The following is a 14,892-nucleotide window of genomic DNA, read 5'->3' on the forward strand; positions in this document are numbered from 1 at the left end:
TTATATTATATATTATATTATAAAGATATATATATATATATAGGGCCTCTGGTGGCTCAACAGGCTAATGCAGTCTGTTATTAACAGCAGCTGCTTGCAATTATTGCACCAGGCCCACCAGGCCCAAGGTTGACTCAGCCTTCCATCCTTTATAAGGTAGGTAAAATGAGGACCCAGATTGTTGGGGGCAATAAGTTGACTTTGTATATAATATACAAATGGATGAAGACTATTGCTTGACATAGTGTAAGCCGCCCTGAGAAGAAGAGCGGGATATAAATGCAAATAAAAATTAAAAAAAATATATTAAAGATGTGGGTTGCTACCGATTCACCCCGGATTAGGAGAAACAGTAGCGGTGGTAGGAGGAGGTTCCACCCACCTGCCCAGATGTCTCTGTACATGTACAGAAGCGCAGCACATTCATGTGAGCGCCTGCTGCCCACAAGCGAACCGGTAGTGACTGAAATTAAAACCCATTACTGATATACCACTCCAGTTTCTCTTTTCTTTTAGATAAATGATGCTGCACTTCAATGGTTAGATGGTCTAGACATGGGTATTTGAATATAGATTTTTTTTTTTAATATTCATATTTTACTGTTTTTTATTTAGGTGAAATGTCAATATACCTTGCAAATCCATGTATGTTGTGCCATACACTAAATAAATAAACTACCAATAGAATTCTGATGTATGATTGTTGGCTACCCCAAAAAGGCTTTCTTAATCGGGCCCCAGAACTCACATTTTAATATGTATGACGAACTTAATATCATAAAATATTAAATAAATTAATAGTGTATTGCAGAGGATCCTTTTGATTAATTTCTTCTGTTTTATGCTCCACAGCTAAGAAATTAGTACCGATTCTATGTTATATAGTTGTAGCTGTCAGTTCTGATTTTAAAATGTTTTACATCACCTTGGGAAAACATTTATTCTGAAGGATATCAAATATTACTTGAACAAAATGAAACAAATTCCCTTTATTCTGGATCCAAAAACTTAGGAAATCCTTAGATGTTCGGTATAAAGTATGAAAAACTTAGCAATATGTATCAACAGTCTTGCCTCGCCTCACAAAACAGAACAGGGCACCATCTCTATGTCCATTTAAATCTCTAGTTTATCAACAGAACAGTAGTATTACTTTTAAAGTTGCAGGCACATTAGACACACCCTCTATACAAGGGAATAGCGTTTTATTGATTCCCCAGTGCCTGTACATGTATTTGCACTGCCTGGTTAGCAGACGGAAATGGTGACTATGCAGCTGTCTCATAATACAATATGTAAAGTATGTCTGGTATGTTGGATGCTTTGTAGTCTAGCCATCCATGATCAGAAAATATTCTCGATCAGAGACAGTTATGCTAAGTCTTGCAGGCTGGATTGGGGTCCTATGAACAGTGCACAAAACACATACAAATGTAAATTGCATGATATTAAATAACAGCATCTTTTTATTACTAGTAGTATGGCTATCAAAATCAGATGCATTTGTAATAACGATTACCACCTACTGAACTTAACCAATACCTTGTATGAAAAAGATATCCTGCATATATCTTTCCGTATAGACATTACATTACAGTGCTTAGGCTCTGAATGATACTGTCTGGGTTTCTATAACATTTTAATGCATTTTACACATCACAGTAGCCTACTTTGTCTACTGGCTACTTTGTCTACTGGCTACTGGCTACTTTTACTGGCATCATTTTCTGAACCTATGTGTGTGATCTCTGAATTTATCTGTACAATATTGTTCCGTTTTGAAGCTAGCATGAATTAATTCATAACAAATTGTTTCTGAATTTCTGAGTTCCTAAAAATTTCTATAGTTTTTGAGTTTCAATTTTAGAGAAAAATAAGAGACATTAAAGAAGTCAGCAATGCCTCTGCCTTCCCATTTCAGTAAATTGAACACCTCAAAGTCTTTTTAAAACTGAAAGGACTTCATAAAATATGAAGTGAATCAGAGACAGGTTTTTATCTGGTCTTTCTGTGATTTGGAGATGAGAGGAATGATTTATATCTGAAAGATATGATTAACGTAATGCAACATCCAGGCTTGCAAAATGCACATTCATCTAGTTTGCTAAAGCTGCAATTAATTATTTAACATACATGTTGATTTTGCCAGTAATAGCTTTCCAAATAATGGTGTTTTGTGATTACTATCTAAGACACAGATTTCTTGATTTCTCAATTTCTCCTGGAATAAGCAGGGATCAATCTGACCTAGATAAGTCAGAGATGTGGAGAGAACAAACGCTTTGTGAGGAAAGGTGTGAAAGTAGAAAAACATATCTTTTGCAGAAGAATCGAGCTTCCCCTTTTTTCAATTTGTGCATGAAAAGTAATGTCAGCCAAATAAAATGAGAGCAGATAATTTTCCTGCTCTACATACTTTGCTTTGCAGGTTTACACTTAGCCAGCTCCAATAGAGGAAAATATTTGTAGCTCAGGGTTGAACTGTGGGGTCCTTGATGCTCTCTTGATGCTCGGTGAGTTTGATGGTTTTCTTACTAGATAACTAGATAACATCAGTTGCTCTTATTTTTATATACTAGTGAATTGCCCTTTCAGTGGGAATGGGAGTGTTCTTGGTGGTTCCTTGATTAGGCTGCATGCTGTTAGCTTGTTAGTCTGAGTTGGTAGTTCCTTGATTGAGATATTGTTTACTTCTTGATTGTTGATCTAATATTGGTATTATTCTCTGTTGGTTTGGGTGTTCATTGCTTGGGAGGAGGTGTTTTGGTCTTTTTGTTTTCTTTCGGGCTTTTCGGTTGTCTCTTTTGAGTGGTATGTAGATCTTGTTTGTCTCTATGTGCCCATTGATGGCCAATTTGTCTACATGCCAGGCCTCCAGGAATTCTGATTTTTGGGTCTTGGCTTGATCTAGGATACTCACAGTTTTCCAGTAGAAACTATGGTTGAGTCTATCCATAGTTAATTATTAAGAAGTTTTCATCATGATTTCTGATTGCAAGTTGGTATTCATAAATGCATTCTGCTAGTCTTCTGCCTGTTTTGTCCTACATAATGGTTGTTACAATCTTTATACCGTATATTGTAGATGATACCTGCTGAGGCTGCTGGGTCTTTCAGTTTACTTAGGATGTTTTGGAGAGCTTTAGTTAGTGTGCTACTGTAATTCCATGTGGTTGTAAAAGTCTGATGTGGGTTCTGAGTCAGCTGCACAGAAGTTTTATCTGCAAGACATTTGACATACAGGATCCATGTTAATCTGAGAAGAGAGAAATAGATTTATTGCTTTTATTATTTGGCCTGCCTTTCTTGACATGCTTGGGAAGGGGCAGGGGAGGGGAGTTTCCTTTTGGTTGCATTAGTCATTCTATAGAGGATTCTGTGACGTTCTCAGCTTTGCTTAGCCTGGCTGTGTTGCATCTTCTTCATGAACTTGCTTAATTCCAAAGCATTTGGCATGTGCAAAAGAATTTCCCTGCTCTTACTAACAGCCCAGGACAAGAGAAGATTTCAGTAGGTTTAGATTGCTTGAATTCCCCTCTTCTACATGCCTATTAAAGGTGCAGAAGCCCTGTCATCTTTTACATCTATCCACCCTATGTTTGGTATGAAGATCTAGTTTCCACAAATATCACAGGCATCTCTTGCCCAAAGATTCTACAGGAACATTTTGATTAGTTCCCCGTGTTCAGAGGCAACCCAGCTTCCCCTCTCCCGCTAGCTTCTTGTTCTTATATATGGAACTTCTCAGATGTTGAAATCCAGTCACCTTGAATGACCCACAATTACGGGAGGATTATTTTTACCATGGAGCAAAAGGCAGTGAATATATAACCGACTGTCACACAGCCCCATTAGAACACTGGTGTGACATAAGGTTGTAAGGAACAACTTGCACGTTATGAAATCTAGGGTGGCTGATTTCCTTTGCACGTTTTTTGACTAAAATTATTCAGATGTATGAAACCAGCAGATGTTTCCAATACTCAATGACTCAAGAGAGAAAATGCAGGATGGTGCCTCCCACCAGCATTTAATGAAATCTATGGAACATGTTATGAATCATTTCAGACCTGATAACGAATCAAGCCACAAAAATTGGGAATCATTTTCATTTTGGAGATAAGGCCAGACTAGATTGCATATAAAAGTCTGGTTCCCAGTTTCCCCACATCTCAGAGGCAGTCACTGTGTGTATATATAAAAGAAGGAATAACTAATCCTTAAGATGGGCAAACATTACCATATAACCAATACAAGTAGTCAGATGGACAGCTATATAAATTTAATTAATAAAGTAAATAAGTAAGTAAGTAGCCTGTTTCCACTGTGAAGCCTTTCTTAATTATTATTTTTTACTGTTCTTTCTTGAATAGTAAGACAAAGGGGTTTATACAGCATATTCAAGCAACAGATTTGACATTAAGGTCAAGTAATGCAACTATGTCATATATACTATATGGATAAATTTTCAAATTATCAATAATTTCCTAACTTGTATTCTTCAGTGTCTAGAGAATAATGGTGATTGAATAACCTGTTTCAAACAGTGAGGCACAATGCAGCCTGGTGGCTACAAGTTAAAATGCAACTTTAACACTAGGAACATTTTGTGATCAGAATCCAAAGAAGTACAGTAGTAGCATTTTCATTTGGTTAGTCACCAATAACCCACCTGATCTAACCAACACATATAACAAAGACGTTCAGATGATCAGGTTTCTACTCCTGGAAACCTTGATAGATTCTAACTATGCCACCAACAGAGGTCCCTTCCAATAGCCTACAGTATACATCATGCAAAACCAAGATATGATCAACTACAACGTGTAAATAGGCTACAATTGCCTGAGTGCACAACACATGCTAAAGCATAAAACTTCTAGCTTTTTAAAACTTAGTGCTAAAATTATCAGCTGATGTTGTTCTCACTGTAAGATCTTTATCATAAACTATTTCCAATCACATATTTTATTAATATTCTTATCTTTCCAGTGCTGTGAAAACCTGACATCCATGGTAGGGGAGGGGAAATAGACAAATATTTCCATTATTTGGTCATCACTCAAATGATATAACTTATATATTTGCACTAAAGATCATGATGCCATTATTTAATCATGTCATTTGAATGATAGCATGATGCATAAGTCATCATTTTGGTATTATTTCACTAATCACAACATGAAAATACTTAAAAAAATATCTCTAGCTTTTTAAAATTGTTTTGTCTCTTTTTCTACAGTATCTTTCTTCTGTTTTGTTATCACATTTTATCCATTGGGCATTGTATAATGTATGAAAAGTCCACTAGACTAGAATGCATATATTACTGGAGAAAATTTCTGGGAAGCACATGAATCCATTAGAAATGTATTAGGAAAGATAGGAGAGTGGAATAGAGAGTAAAATCCTCAGAATGACAACTGATGCTGATGGGATGAGTAAAGGTGAAGGGCATTTGAAGATGGAAGGGAGTAAAAGTTGGGGCTGATCTCTGAGAAGGTGGTAACAGTAATGCAAATCTGAATCTTGATGGGAAATAGAGAGGGGTCAGAGTGCTGAATAGCTTGTTGCAGATGAAGGGGGGAACTACATATAGATGCATGGTGCAGGTCCTCTTTTCTAGGACTATCACTATAGACCAGAGTTGAGGAACTATGGCCCCTTTATGACTTGTGCACTTCAACTCCCAGAATTCCTGAACCAGCATGGCTGGCTCAGAAATTTTGGCAGTTGAAATCCACAAGTCATAAAAGGGCCATAGTTCCACACCCCTGCTACAGGCAGTAAGGAAGACGACCCTGACAGAAATATACAGATTATTTATTTATTACATTTATATGCTTCCCATCTCACTCTCAAAGTGACTCCGAGTGGCTCACAACACAATAAAATAAGAATAGAGAAAAATTAAAAATGCTAAAAATTGTATTATGTGTAAATGTGTAAAGGTGTGTAAGATGTGTAAATACATGTGTAAGATGTGTAAATACATCGTTACCTAGAGTAACGGGGCCAAAACATTTTTTAAGCTCTGAGAAATACAATTATATTTGGAAGCAGCTCAGGCAGATGCTGATTCACTGGTGGGATGAGCTGTGAGTTTAGTGTAGTCAGACTTGTAAGATTCTATTACTGCAGCCAATTTCAGTAAAGTCTTTGTGTGAACTTGATTTCCTGCTCTAGTCTACCTAAAGCTGCTAACAGTTGCCTGGTCCTGGGCCTAATTATTGGAAGTCTGGTTGATGCTGACTGCCATTAGGTCAGTGGTGGGTTGCTCCCGGTTCAGTCAAGTTCTTGCGAACTGGTAGTAATGGCGGCGGGAGGCTCTGCCCACCTGCCCCAACATCATCACTGACTATCTGCGCATATGCAGAAGCGTGTACATGGTCTCATTGCGAACTAATAGTAAAAGGGTGGGTTCCACTTACCTTTACTACCGGTTTGCAACAGAAGTGCACATGCGCGTCTGTGCATGCGCAGACCATCAGATGATGTCGGGGCAGGTGGGCGGAGCCTCCTGCTTCCATTATTATCAGTTCACAAGAAACGGACCGAACCGGGAGCAACCCACCACTGGTGGAACCCACCTCTGCATTAGGTATGTTTGGAATAAGAGAATGCCTGTGTATTATATGGTGACACATGGACATGCAGATCTTGCACGTATTATTGAGATCTGGCTGGGCAGCACTGGGGCTCTGTTGAAAATCTGCTAGCTCAGGCTTCAGGTCTTGAAGCAACAGTGACACCAAGGGGAATGATAGGTAGGCCATAACGCTTACTTGCTGGATGTATTTTTATTGTTTCTTGTGCATAACATCATTTATTTCTGCTCTGGTTTGGATATTAGTTGGGCAGAGATCGATGTGATAAATTGTGTAAATTGGGGCAATCTTACGCTGTGATGAAGATATTTTTGAGTGTGAAGAACCTAAGGAAGTGTCTAGAATTTTCTGCCACCCATAGGCTTCATCAATAACCCTCTTCTGGCTACTTTAATTGGCTAGGTGAGGCAGCCATTTAGAAGACAAAAAAGGACACTGGGTTTGCATGCTTCCTATTTTAACCATTTTCATGAATTGCTTGTTAACAGCTTTATTTAACGTTATTTAAAATAGTTTATACTGCCTTTCTATTTCATATTTGGATAATATAAAAATATACTTAAAATCACAGTTTTAAAATGCTGTGAGATAACATTTGTGTCAATCAAATGAGTCGGTATTAATTAAAAGAGTATACAATAATTTATGCATTGTATATAAAATCAGCAAGGGCTGATGTGGGAAGGGAAGTTATTGTGCACCAAAAATCTGAACTGGAGCTAGTCACAAGGGCAAGGTGAGGTAATCTCCCAAACCAATGGTCTCCAACCTTGTCAACTTTAAGACTTGTGGACTTCAACTCCCAGAGTTCCTCAGCCAGCTTTGCTGGCTGAGGAGCTCTGGGAGTTGAAGTCCACAAGTCTTAAAGTTGACAAGGTTGAAAACCCCTGTCCCAAACCATTCTTACACACAATTAAATCTGGGAGCAAGCTACATTCTAGGTTATTTTAGTCCGATGCTGTACCACATTTACATTTGAACATTGTATAGAATATGATAGATTTGTACTGCTTGTTTTCATGCTCCTTTGTCTTCTGCTCATTGTTGTGTAGGAATTTAGCAATGCGATATATCTGTCAGCTGAAGATAACATGTTATTCATCCAACAGACTGGGCTGCAGTCCTAAAAGTTTATGGCCAATTAATCTCTCAGATATCATAGGACTCTTTTTTGTGTCATGAAAATAAACCCTGATAATATTTCTTAAAAGATTATTTAATGGAAACCACCTGGCTATGAAATAAGAATATGTAAAAATGAGCCCCACCTTTCACTCTGATGCAGCAACTCCTGTGCTGCTAGAAGGCATCAGTGCTTTCTTGTATTTTGAGACAATGCCCTTTTGTTCTCATCCTTTTGTACTTTGACACATGAAACACTGAATAAATGAAATTAATTGCCAACTTCTGCTTTTTTCCCCCAAGCGGAACAGGATGGAATGTTGTGATTTTCCATCTGCATGCCTGCAGAAACATGCTTTGCTACAGCTTGTCATCAGATAAATGTATTATCTTCTGCTACAAATTAGGATTTCTCACCTACTTTGGGGTACCACGATCAGCCCCTAAAATTAGGGAACTGGCATGAATGTTGTGGAGTAGCACACAATCATGGTATTGTTTGGAAAGTGTATGGTAAGAGAATCAAGGGAAGTTAGGCTAAAATCAGAGAAAAACACCTCTGCTGTTGTATTTATTTTATCTATACAAGCTTAGTATCAGTGTGTTTTTATGTAACTAGAACCTCTTTGTAGCAGAGATGTCTCTAAATTAGGAAAAGACAAGCATAATATTACAGTCTACTCAAAGCCTTATATTTTCCTTTAAGTTTTAATATGGGATTTTTTCTTAAATTGAAATTTTGATTTGAGTAAATCTCACAGGATGTCATTGGTGAAGAGATCACCAGATGAGTCACTGTATGGAAAAAAAGTAGTGGCAGTGACAACTCTTTAGCTGCACACCAAAGTACGAAATGGAACTCTGTATGGTGAACAAGGACCCAGAGGGCTTCTAGAAGAAAGGACTGAGATTTTCAACCGTTCACACACACACCCATGTTCCATGCCATTTCATCTGTTTATGAATCAAATGGCCACTTAAGCTTATTTAGTAAAGTAGGGAAGGACTGTCTTGTCTTCATTGACTAAGCCTTAATTTTCTGCCTTCATCCTCATTTCCTTTGTTTTCTTTCCAAATAAAAATGACTATTCATTTTCACACAAGTAATATTTTTTCTTAGGCACTTCTATGTTGAACACCTCACAGATTGCTCCGTCTGTTCATGGGGAGAGAGAGCCATGAAGAGGAATGCCAATAATTCTTCTTGAAGTTTTCCGTACAGGGCTGGAAAATGGAACTCCTGATAATATTAGCATTCTCCACTCTTTCAGTGTCACTGTGTTCGTGGTGATGATGAACATTCCTAACATTTTGCAGAAAAATAAGTAAGGCTCAAAAGAATATTTTTGGAAATATTGTCAGTTGGCGTTTTATATGCCTTGACCTCATCTTCTGCAACAACTTAAACTCAATTTATGGGCTACAAATAAAAGAACCATTTTCCAATAGTGACCACAGCATGATAGACTTTTGTCTCAATATATGACCTTCTAAAAATCTCCATAATAATGGAATACCAAACTACAACTTCAAAAAAGCCAACTATGATTTTATAGACACCAACCTCTCATCTCTTGACTGGCAAATTCTATTCTCTAACTGTATCACTGCTGAAGACTACTATAATATTTTCTTGCTTGAAGTCAATAGAGTTATCAAACTATATGTACCACAAATTAACACCAAAACCAGGAAAAACAAATTATCCATATCAATAAGAAAGCTCCAATCTAAAAACAAAAATCCCTCTGGCGAAAAAACAAAACTGGCTATGTAGCTAACTTTAAAAGCCTCTACAGAAATATATGCCACCAAATAAAGATTTGAATGCACCAATTACCACATCAAACAAGAAGAAAACCTTCTGCACACAAAATCCAATCGCACTTTCTATAATTTTGTAAACAACAAACTTAAAGCCTTGAGATCCATCCCATCCCTAATAGGATCTAATGGTAAAGAATGCAATGATGAAGCAGTTAAAGCAAACTTCTTTAATACATTCTTCGGCTCAGTCTTCGTTAACAGCAATGGCTTAATGCCCAACATTCCCTAGTAGTACCAATAATGACTACAACGATCTAACACAAATAGATTTCACAGAAGATAAAGTTGAAAAGGCACTACATAGACTGAAACCATCTCTGTCTATTAGACCTGATGGATTATGTGCATACTTCTTAAAAAAGCTTTCCACTGTTATAGCAGAACCCCTAAGCATAATCTTTGAAAAATTTCAGGACCAGCTCCCTTCCCAATCTATGGCCACTAGCCATTGTCATCCCTATCTTCAAAAAGGGAGACCCCAGCCTACTTGAAAATTACACACCAATCTTTTTATGGTGTGTCACCTGCAAAGTAATGGAATCAATCATCAACCAATCCATTACCCTCCACCTAGAAACAAACAACCTATTCTCTAATAAACAATTTGGTTTCAGAAAAAAATTATTCTGCAATCTACAACTTCTACACTGCAAAAACATATGGATTACAAATCTTGATCAGGGCAAAGTAATAGATGCAATTTACATAGACTTCCGTAAAGCTTTTGATTCAGTGGTACACAACAAACTACTTTTAAAACTAAAATCCTATGGCATCTCCAGACTCCTCCATAATTGGATAACTGCGTTCCTGTCAAACAGCCACAAGTGGTCAAAATAGGCAGCGCCCTATCAAATCCTGTACCTGTTAATAGCGGTGTCCCCCAAGGCAGCGTTCTAGGACCAACACTCTTCACATTATACATAAATGACCTTTGTGATCATATTATAAGTAACTGTGTTCTCTTTGCCGATGATGCTCAACTATTTAACACTGCCAACAATGCTGCTACCCTTCAAAAAGACCTTGACTTTGTGTCGGAATGGTCAAAAAATTGGCAACTCCAAATCTCAACCAACAAATGCTCTGTCTTACACATTGGCAAAAAGAATCAGAACACAAAATACAAGCTAGGTGGACATGACCTTGTAGATGACCCTCACTCTGTCAAGGACCTTGGAGTACTCATATCAAATGCCTGGAATGCACTACCAGACTCCGTGGTCTCATCCCAAAATCCCCAAAACTTTAACCTAAGTGCCAAAGCCCACTGTAACAACATCGCCAAAAAGACATTAAGAGTTGTAAACCTAATCTTGCGTAGCTTCTTCTCCGGTAAGATTACACTACTAACCAGAGCATACAAAACATTTGCTAGACCAATTCTCGAATACAGTTCATCTGTCTGGAACCCAAACTGCATATCGGACATTAATACAATTGAACGCATCCAGAAATATTTCACAAGAAGAGTCATCCGCTGCCCTGCTCGCAAGAAAATACCTTATGCCACCAGACTTGAAATTCTGGGTTTAGAAAATTTAGAACTACGCCGCCTTCGGTATGCCTGAGCATAGCTCATAAAATCATCTGCTACAATGTCCTTCCTGTCAATGACTACTTCAGCTTCAACCACAACAATATACAAGCACACAATAGATTCAAACTGAAAGTGAACCATCTCGATTGCAGAAAATATGACTTCAGTAACAGAGTTGTTAATGCCTGGAATGCACTACCAGACTCCGTGGTCTCATCCCAAAATCCCCAAAACTTTAACCTAAGACTGTCTACTGTTAACCTCACCCCATTCCTAAGAGGTCTGTAAGGGGCGTGCATAAGAGCACCAGCGTGCCTACCATCCCTGTCCTAATGTTCCCTGTAGTTGTATTCATTTTATGTTTTCAATTCATGCTTATACTTATATATATTATTTAATATGTATTTGACTAAATAAATAAATAAATAATATATCCAATGTTTGGTATGCTTGATTTATGAGTTCTGCATTCCACCAAACTGTTGGATATGCAAAGTGTCCCCAGCAATTAGCAAAACCTGCCTGCTTATCTTCTGGGATGAAACATAACCAGAGCACCTTGAAAATTATGTCTTTTTTTAAAAAAAAAAATTCCTTAAGCCCTGTGAAAGACAGGGATTTATCCATTCAATAGTCAGGTAAAGGTGTGTGCAACACACAATTATAAATGTTGTGTGCAGCTGTGAGGGGGAGGAATCAGATAAAACAATTTTTAGATACATAATTTCTATTAATAGTCTGGATTATAATAGTATAATCTCACACAAAGTAAACATAAAGAAAGAGTAGAAAGTGCAAGAAAAAGGATAAAAACAGAGAAAAATAAGAATGTAATAAAGAACAAATATTTAAAACATTTCCAACATTCATCACAACAAATATCAACAAATTTAATGACTCCTTATCCCTTCTAAGGTTACAAACAATGATTTCCTTATCCCATATCCCATCTCTTATTGACAGGCAAATCCATAAAATATAATCTATACAGCAGAAAGGCCATAAAGGGTTGCCCGAAGTAACATCATATCTTGTTTTAACGTTGATCAAATAATCAACTTTATATTCCTTCTTAATCATACAAATATAAATATTTGTTCATACAAATATTGCCTTAGGACTTGGTTTTTATTCATTTCTTCTTTATCCCATTGCAGAGTTCTTCAAGTCTCTTACAAGCCTCTTTTGTAATTTCATTAACAAAATTAACTAGCTCACTTTCTTAATCATTTGTGTTTCCCTTTTGATTTTTAAAATATCAGCCAGTTTCTTTTGTATATTTAGAGATATCCTTTTCCATGTCATTATTTTGTCCTGTCGCTTGAAATTCAAATTCAAGACAAAATTTGTTTCATATCTGTTATTTCTTCAGTAACATCTTTTGAACATAACTATTCATAGAGGCAGACATCATGACTGACACTATTGATATTGTGGCTATTTATTTTTGGTTCAGTTCTTCAAATGTCTCCGGTACTATTTTCAGTGTTATAACATTTTGCATTATTTTGTAGATCCCATTAATTAATACAAAATGTAGGCTAGAGTTTTTTCCCTCTGCCTAGAATCTTTAACCCCCTCTAGTGTCTAATTTTTAAAATCATAACATTATTTAGCTTTGCTATGTTTTGCAAAAAAAAAAAAAACATACTGTATTTGTTTTCTATAAAAAGAATTTGTTCTTTATAATTAATTTCAATTTTTTGGGGGGGTAAAAAGTTTCTATATTCTAAATTTATCTAGTATCTTAATCTAGCAGTCCCCAACCTTTCTGACTTGGCAGACTGGCAGGGAGGGGCACAAGGGATTCTTCCATGCAAATGGCAGACGGGCATGCTTGTGCGCACAACTCCATTTGCACAAGCAGCAGGCGCACGGGACTGTCACAAGTGCAAATGGAGCTTTGTGCATAAGCGCCTATTACAAGCTCAAATCGAGCTTCGCATGTGAGCACTCGCCACTCACACAAGTGGAGCTGCGCGCACACTCGCCCACCCTTTGGGTGGCCAGGTTCCGAATGGGATGTGACCTGGTAGTGGGCCGCGACCTGGGGGTTGGAGACCCCTGCCTTAGTCCTTTTACAGCTTTCTAAAATCAAAATCTTATTTAGGGTCCTTGAGTGGCGCAGACTGCTAAACAGTCTGTTATTAATGTTTATTGCATTATTTTGTAGATCCCATTAATTAATACAAAATGTAGGCTAGAGTTTTTTCCCTCTGCCTAGAATCTTTAACCCCCTCTAGTGTCTAATTTTTAAAATCATAACATTATTTAGCTTTGCTATGTTTTGCAAAAAAAAAAAAACATACTGTATTTGTTTTCTATAAAAAGAATTTGTTCTTTATAATTAATTTCAATTTTTTGGGGGGGTAAAAAGTTTCTATATTCTAAATTTATCTAGTATCTTAATCTAGCAGCTGCCTGCAATTACTGCAGGTTCAAGTCCCACCAGGCCCAAGGTTGACTCAGCCTTCCATCCTTTATAAGGTAGGTAAAATGAGGACCCAGATTGTTGGGGGCAATAAGTTGACTTTGTATATAATATACAAATAGGATGAAGACTATTGCTTAATACAGTGTAAGCCGCCCTGAGTCTTCGGAGGAGGGCAAGGTATTGTTGGAAGAAATATCCATCTGGGTTCAGTTCCAAGTGGGGACAAAGACACTGGAAACATGGAGACTGCTTGGAAAGATGGTTTAATGGTGGCCAGGATCACATGGCTTGAGTTCCTGAACAGAAAAAAAGGCCGAGATCCTGTGTGCTCCCTGGCTTTATGCTTTTTCTGAGCTTTGAACTTTCTGGGGCACAGAAAGAGTATCCTGATTGGTTGTCAGACTCCCAGGGGGTGGGGGAGTCTTAGCTAGCCTTGCTGGCTGATGTAATCTTCCCAGGTGCCATGTGGTGAGATGGGTAGAGGCTAATCCTATCATGTCCTGAGGGCCATGTCTTAATCCCATCACCCTGGAGCTGAAGGTCTTCTGTGTTGTAGATAAGATGTCTTTTGTCTTTCTGGGGCTATTAACAAAGGTGGGGGCCGCTTTCCAAGAGCATGTTTCTCCTTTTCTCATCCAGGAAGGTATAATATTCTGCTTTTTAAAATATTTCCTAGAATATTTCATTCTTCTAGGAGGGGGGTGGGTGCTAAATTCCTACAGTATAAATGTAAATAAATAAATAAATAAATTTATTTTTTGCTTATTTCAAATTCTTTAAATTCTTAAGCTTGTGATTAAATTTTTCTTTCATTTAAGATTGAAAGCAAATTTACCTGGCATTTTCAAACTTCTTATTCTGAACAGCTTAAAAATACCTATTTAGTAATTCCTGAAAATGATTATAGTTAGGTTAGAGAATTTAGCATCCTTTAAAAGGCACCAGTTGTTTTTGCAAGCAAGATGGTTACTTCCATCATATCCCCAAGTTCATTGTCTGGTGGTTTCCTCATGAGGAAGAGCTATCTGGAGTATATGTGGATAATCTCCCATTCTTTCCTTGACTGAACAGGTTCTGAACAGTCAGTCTGTTCACAGGTTCTTTATTCTTTGCTGAAGCTATCAGCTCCACTTTTGTGGAGACATCTTCAGTCCACCATTCCATCCCAGGGAGCCCCGGGGGGTGGGAATCTTTTGAGAGAGCTGCTCAGCAGTGGGCTGCTGGGGGTTTGCAGGGGTTCAGGAGAACTTCTAGCTAAGATTCTGTGCAGTTTGGAGAACCCCCAAATCCCACTCCTGGCTGGCCCTGCCCACTCCACCCCACCCTTCCCAGGAATCCCAACGTGGCCTGGTAAGTGCAGG

The sequence above is a fragment of the Ahaetulla prasina genome, chromosome 3 (genome assembly GCF_028640845.1).
Source record: "Ahaetulla prasina isolate Xishuangbanna chromosome 3, ASM2864084v1, whole genome shotgun sequence".
NCBI classification, from domain to species: domain Eukaryota; kingdom Metazoa; phylum Chordata; class Lepidosauria; order Squamata; family Colubridae; genus Ahaetulla; species Ahaetulla prasina.